The 16,487-nt window shown below is 45.9% G+C and overlaps 1 long non-coding RNA gene across 1 annotated transcript; it reads right to left on the bottom strand.

Annotated features, from left to right (window-relative positions):
* Positions 1–9,135: 9,135 nt before the first annotated feature.
* LOC131484094 (uncharacterized) lies at positions 9,136–10,538 on the bottom strand. Its single transcript, XR_009248019.1, has 2 exons — positions 9,877–10,538; positions 9,136–9,720 (listed from the first exon to the last, which is right to left on the bottom strand). It is a non-coding gene; the product is annotated as an uncharacterized LOC131484094 (long non-coding RNA).
* Positions 10,539–16,487: the final 5,949 nt, after the last annotated feature.

Below are 16,487 nucleotides of genomic sequence, written 5' to 3'. Positions count from 1 at the left end.
ACCTTTGCTTCTAGCGTGATTTCTCAAAGCCTCATCACGGTTTCTCTATTCTAACCACATCGAGACCCCACTTACTGTTCTTAGTGAGGCTGCACAGGGAAAGCAGGGCAGGTGGTCACTGTGGGACCACGGGAGTGCTTGCCTGACCCACTGGGACCCCATGAGGACCACGGGCCCCTACGCGGGGGACCTTCCCCTGCGGCCACGTCAGACCCGAGGCTGACTTTCTGGTTGGCAAGACGACGAGGAAGCCTGGACTCAGATGCTTCCCCATTCGCACCCTCACTCAATAAACCCAATTTGGTTTTACAGGTGACTCTGGGCGTGCTGGTTCCCTCACTTATGACAGGTGCATGTTCCAATGTGATGATTAGACATTCGAACAACCTACGTACAATTCGCAAGCTCAACCAAACATAGGATGGAGAAAAAGTACACACACACAAAAGACATCTGGGAGGGACTCTAAGGGCTGTCGCTCCCGGTGTAAACAACGGTAAGACAGCCTGAAGTGTGCACAGAGCTCGGTGAGCCTGCTGTGCGGACGAGACAGAGGTTGAAGGTCAGGGCTGCTGAGGCAAGTGGACTGGGTGGGGTTTGGTACTGGGAAGACGGGGTCTGCAGAGAGCTGGATCTCTAGAGGGCTTCCTAGGGGCCCCTTAAACCTTCGAGAGGACACTCGGTTGCACGTATGTGTATAGATCTTGCCCCCGTTCGAAAGTAGAGCCTTCCTATGAAAATTATTGCGATGGCACAAAGAAGCAACCCCCATTAATTTGTGCTAATTAATTTAACAAGTTTTGAGCAGTCCAGACCCCCAAAATCACCTCTCCTAGGCTCTGAGGCTCTGGGCACATCTTGGCTAAGGGAGGCTGCCTTAATAATATTGATAACCGGAGATCAAGGGCACAGGCGGGCGGACACAGCTCAGGGCCCTGGCGGCTGGGGCGCAGACGGCGTGCAGTTCCCGGGTGAGGCGCTAGGTGGCGCGAGTCTCGCTTCCCCCCACCCCGCGCCAGCTGGCTGCAAAACCCCGCAGAAAACTCTGTGCTTTTCACCCTTTCTCTTAAAAGCCACCCAGCCGGGGCACGGAGACATCCCGACTCCAGGGCGTGGGGCTGGCCCAGAGAAGGGCCGGGCCGCAGCTACAGGGCTGTGCCAGCTCGGGTTACAGGGCTGCTCCAGACACACCTCACAAAGGCCAGCAAAGCAGAGGCTAGAAACCAGCCCCTAATGAATCACGGACCGTTCGTGGCTGAATCGTCGTCAAAACAAAACTCTCTCAGACGCTCAGAAATCCAGTGTCCCTACAATGCAGCTCCCCAGGGCCCATTGCAAATATAAGCAGAATATAGGACGCACACTTCACAAAGGAGGTATTTCAACAGTGGATGTGTGTATGCAAATGCCCTGTGTTAATGGTCGTCAGGGAGATGAAAATTAAAACCGTCCTGAGATACCACAGCACAGCACCGAAGGGCTAAAATTTAAGAGTTCAACAACCTCAGGGCGCCTGGGTGGCTCAGTCGGTTAAGCATCCAACTTCAACTCAGGTCGTGATCTTGAGGTTCGTGGGTTCAAGCCCCGCGTCAGGCTCTGGGCTGACATCTCAGAGCCTGGAGTCTGCTTCAGATTCTCTCTCTCTCTGCCCCTTCCCTGCTCATGCCCACTCTCTCTCCCTCTCAAAATAAATAAATAAACTTTAAAAAAAAAAGAATATTGAATAAGAAAGTGCGGTGTGTTCATACTAGGAATGCGACCCCACACTGTTTTTAAAGGAACAAGGTGCATCACTCAGTAACCCGGGGGACCTCAAAACGTGCTAAACAACAGTCGTGAGCTCCAGAACAGGTCCAATCAATCAGCTTGTAGGGTGTCCAGGTGGAAGGCAGACTGTCTGGAAAGGGCCTGTGGAAAGGTTCGGCGTGCTGCAAATATCTCATCTTTCAATAAAGGGTTTACATGTTGGGACTCGCTCCAGCTCATTGAACTGTGACCCTTCAGGTTGTGGGTCTCTTTGTATGCAAATTATATAATAAGCAACGACAGTGCACGTTTTTTAAAAAGCATTCACTCAATCCAAAAGAAGGCAGAAAAGGAGAAAAAAGAAAGGAAGCAGAAGAAAATCAGGACAATACAAACATAAGACACAGCAAGGGTGTCCCCAAGAACACAAACTGCGTTCTCTAACCGCAGTGCAATTAATTCAGGTGAATCACAAAATATCTAAAAAATAAATCAAAACATTTCAAAAATTTTAAATATTCTACACATATTTTGTTTTTCAAAGGGGAAATCATAATGTCAATGAGAAATTCTGGAGGCTGGACTATAATTTTGAAAATGTCAAAAATTGTCGTACGCTGCTGAGGCGGTACTTAGGGGCAATTCAGCCTTAAATGCTCACATCGGAAAGAAGAAAGGCAGGAAATAGATGAGTTAAGCATTCAACTTCAGAGTATGCCCAAAGAACAGGAGAATAAGCCCAAAGAAAAGAGAGAATAGGAAATAACAAAGAAAGGGGCAGAAATCAATAAATAGATAGTAATATGAGGACACAATAGGAAGCTTACAAATGGATAGAAAATTGTTCGAAAGTGTATATGCCAAACGATTAACCAAAGTTACCTCTCTTTGGAGGTCAGGGTAAAATTGAGGCCAGAGTGCAGACGTGGAATTTAAAAAGGAGAATTTTTAGTTTATATCATATATATAATTGGATGTAATTTACATCGTATGATCATATAACTTGCTTTTCTGAGTAGGAACAGATTATTTATTTTATTTGAATGCTAACATATACTAGAAGAATAATACATTATTCTTTTGCGCCCCCCCCCCCCCCGCCCGCTTCCCTTTAGGGAAGATGCAAAGGGAGAAGAGGGAGGGAAAGATGTTAAGGACACATGGTTATCCCTGCACGTGGCTTTGATGAAGGAACCCTTAATCTCTGGCAAAAAGCAAATCTGAACGAGTCAAGTCAAAAGAAGATGAGAAAGATGAGAAAACGCCACAAAAAAATAGACAAAAAGCAGTAAAAGGGATACAATCATGACAGATCATGCTATGATCTCTGAACGGTGTGGGAGCTTGATGGAGGGCAAGAGATACCTTCCTTGGGACAGAAAGTTTAAGACGACATTTCCGAGATAAAAAGGCAGAAGCCCTCGTAAGAATGGAGACATTTAAGAAACAAAACAGAGGCATGACGGCTCAGTCAGTTAAGTATCCAACTTCGGCTCAGGTCAGGATCTCATGGTTCTTGAGCTCGAGCCCCATATCGGGCTCTGTGCTGACAGCTTGGAACCTGCTTGGAATTCTCTCTCTCTCTCCCTCTCTCTCTTCTCCACCCCTTCTCACTCTCTCTCTCTCTCTCTCAAAATAAATAAATAAACTTAAAAAAAAAACAAGAAAGAAAACAGAGACAAGGAGAAACAAAACAACAGACTTAAATGCAGAGAACAAGGTTTCAGGAGCGGAGGCAGGAGGGTTAAGGAGGTAGTTGGGGGGTTAAGGGTGCACTTAGGTGATGATCACTGAGTGATGTATGCAGCCAGGGGTCACCAGGTTGTACACCTGAAACTCCTAGAACACCATACGTTCACTATACTTCAATGAAATAAAAAAAAAAAAAAGAGAAATGTTAAATACAAAACAAAAGAAAGAAAGGGCACAAAGCTCTTGAGGCAGGAGAAATCTTAGCACATCTGAGGGGAAAGAGAACAGAATGATATGGCCACCGCGTGACTCGCTGGGAGACTGGCGGGAGATCAATCAGGGATTCGGGCCAAGGGACAGCACAAGGGCCCTCCGGCTATGAGATGCTGTTTGGGTTTTATTTCAGGGAGAGGACTCTCCCGGAGTTTCCCAATTCCCCTGTGTGATAAATCCTACCCACTTCAGATGTCACTGTCTCCCTAGCTCTGTGGTCATTTTGTAGCTCTAGGTCGTATTTTCCTTTTAAATTGTTAGTTGCCCCCTTCCCAGACGAGGGGCGAGTCTGGGACTTCTCTGACGCCCATCCCGCCATGCTGGAGGCAGAGCTGCTGTTTAATCCGTTGGGGCAAATGGGCAGATTTCTGCTCCCGCCTCAGAAAGCCTCACAGGCTGCTGTTCTCTGGGCCTGTGATTGCTGCTTGATAAGGCTCTAGATGTGTTCATAAAAGCAGCCCTCGAGTCTGGGCATCCCCCGCTGGTTTATTGCTCTTGACATGGCATGTCCATTACAGTTAACAGCCCTGTACCGGCTGCCACATTTCATCCTTAGCTCACCTGGTTGGACCACACGGAGGGAGCCCACAGGCTATGCAAGATTACTCCCAATTTAGAGACCTCCGTCACTCAGAAGAAAGATCGAGGAGTCAGACATTCTTCAGCGTTGGGGTGAGTCCTTCCTGCTAACCTAACCGTGTGCTTCCCACTGAATATGTAAAGCAGCGTGATGGGCAGGCGCCCTCCCCCCGCCCCCCGTCTGGGCAATCAGCACAGCCAGGGTTCAATCCAGACGGCGCTGTCCTCACTGCACGCGGGCACTTGTAATCAGTCTCTCCCTCCAGCCCACGGGACCCACATCGACTGACAGGCAGAGTATAGACATCCCTTTGCCTTTTTATCACAAATAGCACATCTAGTAGGAAAATTGCATAGTTGATTGCATCTGCCTTTTGTTTAAGATTTTTCCTCCCAGCTTACCATGCAGCCCATCAACGTATGGAGAAAGAAGACAGCTAGTTTCGCCGAAGAAAAGCAGACCTGCTAATGACTTCAACCGGCCAAACCAAATTAACTCAGTTAGGGAAAAATTGCCCATACCCTGCATCTCTCAAAGATCTTTAGACCCAGATCATCCTGATTTTGTTCACTTCAGGCAAAGCAGAGTTGAGGAATGTGAAGCTAATTTGCAAATCAGACTCAAGGCAGCTCCAACCCTCCTGAACACAGCCATCAGCTTGAAAGTCAATGAGGGGCTTCTCGAAAGACGCGCCCCCAACACTGTGCCCTTCTGGGGAGGAGAACTTCATACCCGTTTGGGTCCTTGTCAGTTAGAATTGCCCACCCAGGAAGCAGAAAGTTAGCCACCGAGGCCGCTAGGGCGGTGACAGGAAGTAACGTCTGGTGAGCAGCAGGTTATAGAGGAACACAACCCAGAGGAGAGACTGGGACGGCAAAAGGCTCTGCTTGTGATGAAAGTTCTCAGTTTCGCAGGGGTGAGACTTTCCAGTCAACCACGGGCGAGAATGGTGTTGTCTATGACAACCCTCTCCCATCACAGAAAAGCTAAATCCATCATTCAACTCCATCATTATAAGAAGTAAGCGGTTTGTGCTTCTACAGTATGATTTGAAAAGCAAAACTCGAGGGGAGCCTGGGTGGCTCAGTCGTTTGAGCATCAGACTCTTTGATTCGGCTCGGGTCATGATCCCAGGGTTGTGGGATCGAGCCCCACGTCAGGCTCTGCACTGAGTGAACGTGGAGCCCGCTTGGGATTCTGCCCTTCCCCTGCTCATGCGTGTGCTCTCTCTCCATCAGTAAAATAAAATAAAATAAAATAAGATAAAATAAAATAAAATAACACACACACACACACACACACACACACACAAAACCACATAAAAGCCAGTCAAAATAACAAAAAGCTAAGCAGATGGTCTTTCAAACTCAAGGCAAGTCACATAACTGTTACATTTTGAGTTGACCAGCCGTCCCATGTTGGCAGGGACAGAGTTAGGGACTGACTTGGCTCCTGGGACTCAGGAACTTTCAGTTTTAAAGCTGGGATAGATCGAGGCAAAGCAAAGTGAGTGATCACCCTACTTACCTCCCTACTTACCTACTTACTCTTCTCTGATCCAGGCACACGGATGTGGTCCCTGAGGTGATGCAGCATTCTGCTTCCAGAATGTGGTTGCAGTGTGAGAACGTGATACATAGAGGAGTACTTTTCTGTCCTCACAGATGCCTCCGGGCAGGTGAAGGTGGGCGGGAAGAAGTGTCCCCAAGGGAGCTGGGACTCTCAGGTGAGAAAGTGACAGTGGGACCCTCCCTCAGCAGGGAAAAGCCAAGTTCCCATGTTTTCCACTCCTCCCAGGAATGTCTTGAAATCCCTACTCATCCCCTTATTTTAATCGATGATAAATCATGGTGGGCTTAAGGAGGACCCTTTATCAGGCACTTTGAGAAACAGGTAAGTGAAGAATCTGACCAGCCTCCTGCAGGCTGACCCTCCCTCAGGAGTTGTCTCGCCAGTGACTATCTGGTCTACCAGATTCTTTGTATTGAGAAAACTATAATCACAGCTTCTAGGGAAGACACAACTTTATTTGCGGAGGCTGTCTGTCACCGTGACTCCACTTACTGGTCTCTGTAAGTATTCTCCTATGGTCTCAAGAGAAATGCACCATGTGAGGACCATATTGGATCCTTTCTTTCCTAAAAGTCCCCCAACAGCATCACCAAAAAGAGCAAGGCTCCCACCAATCCCTAAAGCCCACTGCATCATGTTGCTGAATAATATATACACCAACATTTATTTACATGTTGCTTTTAAATGTTTTCTAGATATTTAGCATGATGGAAATCATCACGCATGGGCTTAGGAGCTGGAGTCCTGTCTTCCATTCCATCCCAGTCCTTCAGAAAAGCCTAAAAAAAGAGAAACTAAGTGAACAAAGCATGTATTCAAGGGAAAGGACTCCTGGGCATTGCCTTTGCCTTTGGATCAGTCCATTTGGACAAAAATGTAGCACCTTCTACTTTTTTTTTTTTAATATCATGCAGATATGAAGAGTGCCTGGGTGGCTCAGCTGGTTAAGCGTCTGACTTCGGCTCAGGTCATGATCTCACGGTCTGTGGGTTTGAGCCCTGCATCAGGCTCTCTGCTGTCAGCACGGAGCCTGGAGCCTGCTTTGGATCCTCTGTCTCCCTCTCTCTCGGCCCCTCCCCCACTCACTTTCTCCCCCACCCTCTCTGTCTCCTTCTCTCTCTCTTAAAAACATATAAACATTAAAAAAACTTTTTTAATATTATGCAGATATGAGAAGTTGCAAAAATGTCAGGACCTTAGTTTATCTGCTTTAATCTTCCTTGTCGAGATAAAACAGCTGCAAACATCTTATTAAATGGATGATGCCAGAGGAAGAAATAATGGAAGAGTCAGTATTGCCGTGTTCAGAAAATGCTCAGAGGTCTATTAAGTTAAAGTCTATAGCGAACTCATTAGGGAAACATGGAAAGATTGACCTTTTCTGACACCAAACAAACTGGAATCCAACCTTGAACTTTAGGAACATTCCGCTAATAATTGAAATGCTATTTTAACGGTACTTACAAATTAGCACATGTTCAAAGCTCTGTGATCCGAACATTTCCCAAACTGGCTTTGGTTACAGAAATGTTTAGGGAAACAAGAAACGAGCTCGATTTCCTGGGTAAAGATATCACATCACATGACGTGTCCTGGGATACCACAACACGTCGCGTGGACCAGAGGGTGACCGCACGGCCGAGTCCGGCCTGGGAAGGGGGGGATAGGAGACAGGGCTCCTAAGAACACCTTCCATTGACCAGGATTGTCAGCACAGCTCCACAGGACTGGAAAGCAGCCACCGACTCCTCAAACAGGCCTTCATTCTGGCCCTCTGGCACGTGTGCTCTCGGTTCTCGATTACAAACGAGCAGCTGTGACCACCCTCCCCCTTACTGGGTGCCCCCCCAAGCAGCCCCTCTCCTGAGCGGCGCCCCTGAGGTCACTGAAGCACATTATCTCCCCATGTGACTTGCTCCCCTCTCCCCGCAACTATTTCCTACACGGACGCAGCGTTTATAGAAAAGGCTTTCCTCAGCTTTCATCCAATCTAGGCTGCGGGCCTATTTGGCAACATTAATTCTCTCCCTCACCAACGGCCACATCAATTCAGTGCTTTATAAACTATTTCAGGGATACGATTTATCAGGCCTGACAGTGTGCACGCCGAAATACACAGTCCTGCCTCAGCCGTGGCTCCTATTATGATTATTTAATTCAAGGGCCTAAAATTCTCTGACATTATTAATAGTAAGATGAATCACTGGAAAACTACAGAATCTGTGACCAACGAGGCTGAAATAATCCATTTTGGTGGAAATGTCTATGCGGGATTGCATCCCCGGATGGCGGGCCTCTCTCATTAGCAGCCGCGCGTACATCGTGCTGGAGTGCCAAAGCATGAAGTCCCTCAAGACGGAGATAATTTGATGGCAATTCTCTTCCAGGCAGTTCACACCAGAGCTCAGAGGGAGGAGGGCGGGGGCCGTGGGGAGAGGGGCCGGTGTCAGCCACGGGATTCTTCTACTTTGTCTGTCACTCGACTTGCCGTGTACCAATTTAAGCCATTTTGTACTCAATTAACTTTAACTTGTGTGGCTTTGAACCCGGGAAGGCGCTGGACCTGGAACTCTGCTGGTTAATTATGAGAGCTGTGTGACTTAGACGCTCCGCGAGCATTGCGGGGCGGACTTCTGCCTTCAGCCTTCATTCCTGCCATACTCCTCCCCTTCTGGTTGGCAGGAAAGGCGCTTTCACACCTACGTGGACATTTTCGGTTTGGAAAGAAACAATTCAGAAACAACTACGAATACACTGGTTTGTCCTTTATTCTAGAATCCAGGGCACACCGCGAATAGCACAAGTGAATCATCTCAGGGACAAGGTTAATGGTCTTGAGCGAAGCTATGGAGTAATATAATGGTACAAGGATCCCTCCAATAAGGATGTGTTTCTTCTTTAAGCCTAGCAGGATAATCTTCCTAGAAGAAAAGTCTTTTGAAGTGATTTTTTAAATATTATAATTTTATAGTTGACCCAAGCACTATCAAGTAGGATTAAAATTAAATCTTCCCATCTTAAATATTTGACGGGAAAGACAGTGCTTGACTTTTCCCAGCAAATGCTCCCAGAAATACCACAAGGGTTATTTCCTATAAATAACTTCACTAACTGTACAAATGTAAGCCCGTGCCCTTCATTTCTATTCTCTGGAGCAAAGAGAGAGAAAATCTGGGCAGTGCGCTGTACTTGCCAGACTACATTCATTTTCCCCCTGGCAAACCCTCTGTGTCCCAGGCTGTGTACAAGGCAGTGAGCATAGGTCAGATTAGTCACCGTCACTCCCAACGTTTATTGGCAACAGGTGCTTTTTGCCATAAGCTGGGCACGCTGCCTTTGTGGAGTATATCATTCGATAATAGAGTCGAGAGAACCAGTCTGATCTCCCCCAGATGGGATACTCCCAACACTCCCACTGCTGTCTCCAAGATCTTATTCCTCAAGTCTTGAAGTGTTCCAGGTGTCCGTCTCTGTTTCTTCGATGTTCCTCTTAAGGTTTATAGGGTGAAGCCAAGAAAAAATAGAATGGAATTGTTCAAAAATAAACTTCTGTTTACCTACAAACACCCGACTTCTTGTCCTCCAATATGAACCAAATTCCATACTACCAATAGAAGGTTTATTTGGGAAGTGCATCAGGGCAATGGAGAGAAGGAGAAAACGAATCGGTTCGTGTGTTTATATGTATAGTCTCTGTTCCGTCTCCCTGCAAAATTGTGTCCTTACTAGCTATCTCATTTGATGGCAAATACCCTTCATCCTGCTGACTGAGGAGGAACCATGGATTGCTTCAGAAAGGATTGACCACACTGACATCCAGCTCCTGGTCCAGCGTGCAAGAAGCTTAGAAGTCCTCACTGCCTCCAGCAACAAGATAAAAAAGAAAATAAGATGCTGAACAAACTGAAAATCACAAGTCTTTGTAGTCTCACCAAAGAACTGAGGTCCCAGAGCAAACCACTGCCCCCAGCACTGGAGAGACAGACAGGTGGCTACAGAGAATCACAACTTACCAGAGTGCAAATTCACAGGCAGAAACCGCAAGAGCCAGTACTCGGTTCCTTCTACCCAGTGCCTCATGTGTGGCTTGCAGCGGGAAGTCACAGGATACACCAAAAGACAAAGCACACAAGCAAACATCAGAACCACACTCGGCTCTGGCAGGGATGTTGGGATCATCAGAGCGCGGAATTTAAAACAACTGTGACTGATATGCCGAGGGCTATCATAAAACAGGCGGACACCATGGAAGAACAGACGGGTAAGGTAAGCAGAGAGATGGAAATGCTAAGGAGGAATCAAAAGGAAACGCTAAAAAAATAAAAGAATAAAAAAATAAAAACAAGAGGACAGAAGTGGAGAACGTCTATGGGCTTATCAAGAGACTGGACATAGCCAAGAAAAGAACTGATCACACCAAATCCCGTGGACACGTTTTCCTCGGCTTTGTTCAGTGGGTCTGAGGTTAATCCTAGCGACTTCCCCCTCTGGACTGCGCCGTCATGCACCGAAGATGAGCTCATCACCAGCACTCTCCACGTTACCATGTAGACCGCGCTCTCAAGCTGAGGGGGAGGCTCCCGGAAGTGGACTGTTGTCATGGATCTCTCCCGCGTGTCGCCAGGAGACAGCAGGGATGCCTGCCTTCCTGAGCTTGATAATTAAGCTCAGAAATGCCTTAACTCTTTCTGGAGATACAGGAGCACTTTGCGTTTCTGTTCCTTTTCTTTTCTTTTCTTTCTCTCTTTCTCTTTCTTTCCTTACTCTTTCTTTCCTTCTTTCTTTTCTTTCTCTCTCTCTTTTTCTTTCTTTCTGTCTTTCTTTCTTTCCTTTCTCTTTTTCTTTCCTTCCTTCTTTCTTTTCTTTCTTTTCTTTCTTTCTTTTCTCCCTTTCTTTCTCTCTTTCTCTCTTTCTTTTTTCTTTCTTTCTTCCTTTCTTCTGTCTTGTCACTCAATTCAATGCACACGCACATCAGTATCAGGAACATTTCAATCAATCTAGTAAAATTTTTAAGTTCTATTTCAATAGTCACTGATTCAAAGACATACTTGTGTAAATAGCAATGATGAATTGGTTAAGAACGAAGCCCTTTCCCCTAAACAAGTTTCCACTTGTTATCTAATGAGGGGAAAAAATGATTGATTTGTTGAGGACAATATGCCTTTGCAGGATTTCATCACTGAATTGTACAGAATGTACCCAAATGTTAATCACTGACATGAAATATCGGCTATTGTCTCAAAAGCTGTTTGTTAGAAAATCTGTAGTGACGATCTCCAATAAAGTGAAGCATTCTTAGATTGAGATGATTTGCTCTCAGTGCCAGGGAACTGCCACCCAATGTGAGAAGAGATATGTATATATATAGTTTCTCTTCTACACTCCCCCATCCCATGCAAAACTCACAGTTTTTCCAAAAGCAAATTCAGATATCTAAATAAGAGGTTTACAGGGCACCTGGGTGGCCCAGGGAGTTGAGCCTCCAACTCTGAGTTGGAGTTGAGCCTCCAACTCAGGTCATGATCCTAGGGTCACAGGATTGAGCCCTGCATCGGGCTCTGTGCTGAGTGTGGAGCCTTCTTGGGAGTCTCTCTCTCTCTCTCTCTCTCTCTCGCTCTCTCTCTCTCAAATAAAATTTAAAAAAAAAAGAAAGAAACTTACGACCTGTGTTAATAGACTATGGTTAGCAGCACCAGGGTTCCATGCATACTTTATCTTGATTTCCCTGCAGCATTTTAGCTGGTGTTCTCCACCCCACAGTTGGGCAGATGACACAAACCCTTGGCCCTGAGAATAACCAGGTCGAGCATGAATTAAAATATGCATTTTGGTTAGATCTTCATTAGTCATTGTTCTCCAGAGAACACAGAACCCATAGGGTATATATAGAGGTCTCTAGAAAGAGGTTTATTTTAAGGGTTAGGCTTATGTGATTATGGAAGCTGAGAAGTCCCATGATCTCGTATCTGCAAGTTGGACACCTAGGGAAGCTGGCAGTGACATCCCGGTCCCAAGTCAAAGCCCAAGAACGCGGAGCTCTGGTGTTGGAGGGGAGGAGACAGATGTCCCAGCTCAAGCAGAGAAAGGAAAGTGCCCTTCCTCTACCTTGCTGTTCTATTCAGGCGCTGGGTGGATGGGACAAAGTCAGCAGCATCGATGAGGCACATCTTCCATACTCTGTCTACTGGTTCAGATGCTGACCTCTTCCAGAGACACCCCCACAGACACACCCAGAAGCCACCTTTTACCAGCCCTCTGGGCATCATTAGCCCAGCCAAGTTGACACATAAATGTAGCCTTGCAGATCCTGGAGGGAGGGAGTACCACCAGAGTCTGCAAGAAAGCACTGGGTGGAGTCAAAAGAACCATCAGACGGGTCCCAGTAGTCACAGCCACACACTGCCTCTTACGGCCCACCCAGTGGGCGATCTAAACCAGCATGCTTCCTTTCCTTCACCTGCATTGGCCCCTCACTCCATTTTATGTGTCTCGTCTTTCAGGGCCAGGCTGCCAAATCTCCCCACGTCTTCACCCTTTCAGGGGCCTTGCCCTTTGCCGTGTGAGTCTGTGGCACCTCCCCCTCAACAGGTCAGGGCATCATATACGTCTGTTGATGTGCCCTGGGACTGCCTGTATGTTGTGAATAATAGCAATGTATGATACCACACTTTCTATTTCATGGAGGAAAGCTTTATTAATTATAAAGGGAAGCGAATATGTGGAATTAAACAATTAGAGTAAACATAAAGACGAAGAGAAGTACAGAGAAGGACAAAGAAGGGTTCACACATCAAATCGGGCACTCACAACATCCAGCCTCCTGGCTGGGGAAGCCCCACGGTGAACAGCCTGGCTGGAGTCCCCGTTGAGGGTCCTGAGCAGAGTGTCCCCCCCTTGTGTGAGGCTTCCAACTAGCTATTCCCCCAGGGCAATATATACACCACCCGTGGTGATCTACAGGTAGTCATTAAGTTTGCCTAAGTGTGGTCCTTAGCGAGCTGAGTTTTCTTCTCTGTTTCTCCAATCGTATCTCACAGTCTTAGGAATCTGGGCACCTGCCCATATCTCCTCCCGCCCTGATCCAGCCTGGTCTGACTCAAGGAGGTGAGGCAAGTTAATCCCTCTTGGTGTCAGGAACAGAAGGGCCAATTCTGATCCCGAGACCAGACACGGAGCACAAGCCAACTAAGCCCCCATGAGTGTGTATGTGCGGCTCTGGGCAGAAATGCATGACAACTCACACAAACACATTCTATACAGAGCGGTGTAGTAGGATGTTCGTCGATGTGATGCAAACAGAAACCCAATAAAGACCTGTGCATTTCCACTTCTGCTCTCACATTGCCGTCTGAACAAGCCAGGGCCAGCCTGCTGGACAATGAGGCCTGAGTGGTCTCCACTGCCCTTTTAATATTCAACCTACTGCCACAAGGGTGAGGGGGCCCCACTGAGACCAAAAGAATCTCACAGAATCTCACAAACTCATGAGCTAAATCAAGTCCTCTCCTTTTAAAACACTAAGTTTGGCTCATCATGTAACATTACTGTGGCAATGAGGACCTGAGATTCTTGGTTTGGCTCTCTGACTCCATCTTTGTTCAGACTTTGCCCAGTACGATATTCTCTCTGGTCCCTTTGCTGTGCGTATCTGTCATATATACACACTTTATAACAAACAGCCCCCAAATCTCAGTGGCTCAAAATAACAAACACTTGTTTCCTCGCCACATAATTGAGGTCTGCCCTATGCCCGGGCCTCTGTCCCAGGCTACCGATCTATTGCAGTGTGGCTTAACCCATGCCTTCCCATTCTAGGACCCCTAGTGAAGGAGTAGCCCCTCTCCAGGAGACGACGTTCTCTTGAGAGAGGACAGGAGCAAAAGAGGCTGAGCTGGACCTCAAGATAACATTTAAGGTTCCTGCTCATCTAGGCACATCTGCTCACATTCTGCTGATCCAAGCAAGTCACATAACCAAGCCCACGATGGCGGTGGGTTAGGAAGGCTACTCCTTCTAAAGGGAGTCATGGCAAGGATAGAGAAGGATAATCCTATTAAGAGGAGGGAATAAGAAATTGTGAATAATACTAAAGTCTATCAGAATGTGATTTAATGGAGTCTGACAATTCACATCCCGCAGGCAGGAAGTGTCTGGTAAGCTTCCTCTGAGAAGCTGAAGGCAGTAGTGTGATTGTCCAACTTATGTTGAAAATAGCCAATGGATCATGAATCATTACAGAGATAATGGGGGAAATTTAATCAATGTACCTGTCAGCCTCTCCATCACCCAAGACCCATGGAAAACACCTATCCAGGAAGCAGGCAGTTCACAGACAAGTGGAAACGCACCTTCTTCTCATAGAATGTGAATAGCCATGACTAACATGTATCTGACGACCGTATGTAATTCTCTTAGAAAAGGAACATGACTTAGGAACTTATACTCGAGAGAGCATAGAAACTCTTTTTCTTTTTCTGCTTTTAAACAAAAGGGAAAAAAAGGTGAGGTAGAATTACCCAGCAGTTGCAACCCCAAATCTGGTTGTCTGTAGACCTTTCCTCTTAGTTCATTGTGCCCAAGCCTCCTCCACACCCCCTCTCTTCCAAATCCCTGCTGAGCAGTTAGGCAATTATTTAATGTTCTCTTCAGCTCCTCTGAATTCTTTGCTTCCTTACTGCAGGCAGGAACCATGGGTGTGGGCTCACAGAGACTTCCCGTCACAGCCCACATCTGGGCACGAGAATCTCCATCCACCTCTGGCTTGGCTACCAGCTAGTCAAAGTGTTTCATTCTCCAAAGTCTTAGAAACACAGCTCTTTTTGCCTGTCAGTCAAGGAAACCGGGAGATGCTGGCTCTGACCAGCTTGTACGTGACCAACGGTGACCACCCAAGGGCCAACGTCCCCCTCCCACCCCTGGGTCCCAGTGACTTGAGCACCGTCATGGGGAGATCAGACGCTTACCACGACACCATTTCCAAGAAGACCACTCATACTGAGAACTTTTCCTCTCTTCTGAGGAAACAGGGGGAATTGAACCACACGGCGATGAACTATATTCTCCCATAATCTTCCGTTCCTCAGAATTTATCACGATGTCTGTGACAATTTGGCTTTTTTATATGTCAAAGTTTGAAAAAATACTGAATTATGTTCAAAATCAAAGCAGTCACTTTATATATCACTGATAGTCATACTGCTATCTTCAAATTATAAATTTAAAAAATACCTATTTAGAAAATACAAATATGTGTGTGTGTGGGGGGGTGGGTATATGGACCAAAATTCCTTTATTTATATACTCATGTAACAACCAGATTCTAGTTACTACTCCTTCATGGATTTAGGATTAAATCTTAACTAATGATATGAATTGTTGAAGATTCATCAGAAAATTAGAGGTATGGGGCGCCTGGGTGGCTCAGTCGGTTAAGCATCTGACTTCAGCTCAGGTCATGATCTCACAGTTCATGGGTTCAAGCCCCGCGTTGGGCTCTGTGCTGACAGCTTGGAGCCCGGAGCCTACTTTGGATTCTGTGCCTCCCTCTCTCTCTTTTTTGCTCCCCCACTCTTACTCTGCTTGTCTCTCTCAAAACTAAATAATAAACATTAAAAAATAAATAAATTAGAGGTATGCTTAAAACAATATATTTAAGATTCCCAACAGCATAAAAATTTACAAATAAGTTGTATATAATGTCTTTTTAACAATTGCAGTAATAGCTATGCATTCAAAGCTAGAAAAAATAAAATGCATCCCAAAACAGGAAGTCACTTTCAATCCTCTCTAAACTCTTCTGTGATCTCAAGTAGTTAAAGCGGTTGCCATATCTCAAATTATTATTGTATTATACACACACACAACTCGATATACTTAGCAAACATGCGGATGTATAGTGAGCGATTAACATTAGCACCATCTCATTCAAAAGGCATGAGACAGAAAGCATTTCCAAATTGCTTTTTAAGTTGTTTCTACATTGCTCAGGAATAGATTTTCACTCAAACACAAACCTGGAACAATCACTGAAAAATGCAAAAACATATATTATGCCTTTTAAATTTGTAGTATTAGATCTTAACTCCCAAGTAAACATTTACCACATACACTTCTTTACATTTGAAACTTTTTATTTGAAAATACCCACATATTGGAGTGCCTGGGTGGCTCAGTCAGTTAAGTGTCCGACTTCAGTGAGGTCATGATCTCACAGTTCATGGGGTCGAGCCCCACGTTGGGCTGTGTGCTGACAGCTCAGAGCCTGGAGCCTGCTTCAGATTCTGTGTCTCCCTCTCTCTCTCTGCCCCTCCCCTTCTCACGCTCTGTCTTTCTCTCTGAAAACTAAATAAACATTAAAAAATTTTAAGAAAATACACACATATTATTAATAAAATAAACTTAATACTTAAAACAATATATTCTGTCTTTTTTTTTTTTCATGTGTATGTGGATACCTCCAATTTCCTCTTCTATTTTATGATCAACCTTTTGTCATCCAGATCCCGGTTTTACACGTGCTGCTCTGCAGATTCCCTCCTACTCTGGTGCCATCTTGGTCATTTTGCTTCTTATCAGCAGCATCCCCAGGGTAGAGCCAGGAGGTCCAATTCAAATCAAGCAATTT

Source organism: Neofelis nebulosa, chromosome 8, assembly GCF_028018385.1.
Source record: "Neofelis nebulosa isolate mNeoNeb1 chromosome 8, mNeoNeb1.pri, whole genome shotgun sequence".
NCBI lineage: Eukaryota > Metazoa > Chordata > Mammalia > Carnivora > Felidae > Neofelis > Neofelis nebulosa.
Note: the sequence above shows the minus strand (reverse complement) of the source record. Positions and strands in the feature narration are given on the sequence as shown.